We start from the raw sequence: 4,183 nt of genomic DNA, 5'->3' as shown, positions 1-4,183 counted from the left end.
GGGTGTTCTATGCGTTCAGTTTCACAAATGAGGGAGAAAACAAGACCTCGATAGGCTGATTGAAACATTTGAGGCCCACTACAAACCAACAACGAATTCAACGTTCAACGAGTTTCGTTTTGGCTCCCGAGATGAGCGCGAGGGTAAAACTTTCAACGAGTGGCTTATAGAAACTAGGCGCCTTGCTCGCCTGTGCGAATTTGGAGAGCTTGAGGACAGACAGCTCTGCAGCCGAATAATACTAGGAGTTAGGGAGAAGGACTTGTATCAGAAACGTCTGTCTGAGAGTTTTCAGCGGGTGATGCACCAGGTACTAGAGGGCTTGAATGGCGTTGCTGTCATAATGGATGACATTCTGGCTTGGGGAGAGTCGCAAGAGCATCATGACAGAAGTTTACTAGTTTTGCTGTCACGATCTAGAGAGTACAACTTGAAGCTTAATAAAAAAGTGCAATTTCCTGCAGCCCACAGGTTCTGACTCCGGAGTGGCTGTCTGGACCCCAGCAGAGCCGAAGACATCGTGCAAGTGCCTCCACCACAGAACCGTAAGGAACGAATTCGCGTTTTTCTGGGCGTGATCGACTTGGTTGCTCGGTTTGTCCCAAACATGCCCACTTTGTCAGTGCCGCTCCGCCATCTGTTAAAAAAGGATGTCGCATGGGTCTGGACAGACCAGCAAAATAACAGCGTTCGTCAGCTTCGAGTAGCTCTCACACAGGCGCCAGTCCTTGAATACTTCAACCCCGAAAAACCATTTACCTTGTTGATAGACATCAGTCAGCACGGGAAAGGAGCCGTTCTTCTACAGGACTGGCAACCTATCGCCTACTCATCCCATTCGTTAACGGAACCAGAGCAGCGCTACGCGCTGATCGAGAAGAAAACATTGGCAATTCTTGATCGTTGCACGAAATTCCAAGATTATATCTTTGGGCAGCCTGAGGTAATTGTCGAGTCCGATCACAGGCCCCTAGAATCTATATTCAAAAATACACTTTGCTAATGACCTCTGCGATTGCAACGCGTGAGGCTGGTTTTGCAAAGATTTCCCATCAAGGTGTCGTACAAACCAGGCAAGCAGTTGTTTCTAGCAAACGCACTTTCTCGCTCTCCGAGTCCCGCAGAGCTAAGCGACGAAACAGAGAAGTTTCAAGTCAGCGTAATTTCTTTGCTTCCTGTGTCAGACCAGCAACTCGAGAGCATTCAGCACGAAACCAACAAAGACGCAAGCGTGGCTCAGCTGTGCCGCTACTCGTGCACAGAATGGCCAGAAACAAAGAACCAAGTGCCACATGCCCTTGGTCGATATTGGTGCTACCGCGACGAGCTGCATGTTGAGCAAGGCCTGTTACCGAGGAGCAATAAAATAGTTATCCCTCCAGCCAAGCGACTTGAAATCCTCCGCTTGCTACACAGCGCACATGGGGGACAAGAAAAAAGGAAGATGAGAACCAGAGAGGTTGTTTTAGCCCTGAATGAAAGCCGGCATCTGAGCCATAGCTAAGTCATGTACCGCATGCGAGAAGTGCAAGCGCAGGAATAGTAGACTGCCAATGCTGAGCCACGAAATACCAAGTCTGCCAGGCAAGTAATCGGCCTTGATATCTTTTACCACGATGACCAGTCTTATTTAATACTCGTGGATTTCTACTCGTTTTTAATCGAGGTTCAGAAGCAACGCAAAACAACTGCGGAAGCTGTAAGCAATGCGTGCATGCTCGTATTCGCGACTCATGGGATCCCGGATAAGCTGTGCAGTCATAATGGCCCACCTTTTAACAGCGCATGCTTCCGGTTTTTTGCAGCTCAGCTCGGAATCACCCACGTTACTTCAAGCCCATACTACTTGTGTGGTAGCGGTATGGCGGAGCGCGCCACCCAGGCGGCGAAACAACTGCTCAAGAAGTGTCCTTTTGCGACCTTAGAATTTTACAGCGCCCTGTTGGAGTGGATAGACATGCCAAGGGACCAGCAACAAAAGTCGTCCGTTAAAAGGTTGATAGGCTGCCAAACCAGGACACAAATGCCAGTTCTCCCCTAGCACCTCGATCCGCAGACTGTGCCACAACAGTCCGTTCGCAATCACCTGAAAGATATGAGAAAAACAGCGGATCTTCTACAACCGGACGGCCAAGTATCTACCATAGCTTCGCAGGTGGTCTCCAGTGTCTCTTTACGACACTATACGCAGAACCTGAGCTCCAGCTGCGGTCGTAGGCCCTGCAGGCACACCTCGGTCGTACAACTTACTCTAAGACAGTGGATAACAGTTGCGGCGAACCAGGGAGCATCTAAGCTCAAAAGAAATGCAACATACGCCCGACCCTGAAACGACCGTTTCTGTGGAGCTGGCATCCCAGCGTAGCCAGATGGCATGTCAACAACCGGAGGGCATCCTTCGGAGAAGCGACCGTGGGCGTAGACCACCACAACGTTATCCCCTGCCAGAAAAAACAGACCATTAGGACCCTGAAATGTGCATTTAATTTTTTGTTGTATTTGTTTTTCTTCAAATGAAGGAAGATGTAAGCCGGCGAACTGTCATGTTGACGCATGCTCTTGCGGTACTGAGTGCGCATGCTCCGATAGTATCAGCTTTTATGAAGGGGCTGCCTTTATAAAGGCAGCCCCTTGTCTGATCATACACACACTTGGTTCACTGCCTCCCGGTCATTCACAGTGCCCTTGTATCGATCATTACACTGTGGAGGGGAAGGTAAGAACCCCTTAAAAAGAGTTAAAAAGATGTCAGTATGGTCCCCAGCAAAAGGCTTTTTTTATCCTCTTGCACAGTGGTACATTACCTGTCAGAACGTGGTTGAGGGAAAAAGCCATCTCTGTCCAGTGCTCGCTGGACTGCTTGATTTGCCGTAAACCGGAAACCATAGACCACATTTACCTTTACTGCCGGAATGCAGTCTTCCTGTGGGATATTCTGCAGTGGTCGTTAAAAGGGGACTTGCCAATTACACCCAGTGCTATACGGTTCCTGCCTGTCTATAATCAAGAAATTGTGCCATATGCTTATTCATGTCGCTTTGCATCCACAGTACATGGAAACCGAGAATGGCTGCGAGACAAGAGGACTTCGAAGCTCGCTCCATGAGGGATTATTAATGCGAAAGCGTTACTTCGCCATGTTCACAGATTTCTGCACGCAGACCGTGTCCGTAGACCGCGTCCGCAAAATCGTGTCCGCAGCAGCTGCGGGTAATTGAGAAGTGGTAGAGGTTAATGAGGGGTGTGAGTCGATTGAGGTTGACGTATTGTTGCTGCAGAAAAAATAATTAGGCCAATAAGTTATTTAAGTAACTAATTGCAGGTAAAAAATGTAAAAGTTGTTCGCTGCAGTTGTGAGTAATTGAGAAGTGGTAGAGATTAATGAGCGGTCTTAATCGGTTCGAAATAATAAATATGCCATTAAGGCAATAAGGTAATTATTAGCGGCCAAACACGCAAAATCGTGTTTACAGCAGTTGTGAGTAATTCAGAAGTCGTAGAGGTTATAGAGTGGTGTTAATCAATAGAGGGTGATGTAATGTGTGCAAAAACATAATTATATCAATAGGATAATTAAGTAAATAATTAAAGGCAAAAAATGAAAAAGTAAAGGCGAAAATGGTCTCATTAGCGAATGAACTGGAGCAACATTTGAATGTATCAAATACTAAAATAGGTGATGAAATGAGTCAAGGGCGAGGTCAAGGATGTGACCTCACGCAACCGGAAGTAGAGCCGAAAAAAGGGCATAGGAAGGGATTGGCGCAAGTTTGAAAGTACCAAAGACTAAAATGAATAACCAACTAGTGAATCAATGTGATGTCGAGGATAGGACATCTCGCCTCTGGAAGTAGAGCCGAGAAAGCGTATACAAAGGGATTGGCGCGCATTCCCTTTGTACCAAAGACTAAAATGAATAAACAAGAAGTGAAATAATGTGATGTAGAAAATTTGACGTCGCGCAACCGGAAGTAGAGCCGAAAAAAGGGGCATAAGAAGGGATTGGCGTATGATTTGAAAGTACTAAAGACTAAAATGGGTAAACAAGAAGTGAATTGGGCAACTAGGCGCCACCAAAAGCAACCAACAGCAGCATCCGTGCTTTCGCATTACGCCAATGCAGATTCTGTAGTGCTCTTTAGGTTTTTTTTTTTTTTTTTTTTTTGAAAGTATAAAGTATAAA

At 46.6% G+C, this 4,183-nt stretch overlaps 1 pseudogene; it reads left to right on the top strand.

The window, feature by feature from the left end:
* The first annotated feature begins 607 nt into the window (after nucleotides 1-607).
* LOC146195117 (uncharacterized) lies at nucleotides 608-2,465 on the top strand (annotated as a pseudogene).
* Nucleotides 2,466-4,183: the final 1,718 nt, after the last annotated feature.

Source organism: Amblyomma maculatum, chromosome 3 (genome assembly GCF_055883805.1).
Source record: "Amblyomma maculatum isolate TAMU_Amacu chromosome 3, ASM5588380v1, whole genome shotgun sequence".
Lineage (NCBI taxonomy): Eukaryota > Metazoa > Arthropoda > Arachnida > Ixodida > Ixodidae > Amblyomma > Amblyomma maculatum.
This window is presented reverse-complemented; position numbering and strand designations above follow the sequence as displayed.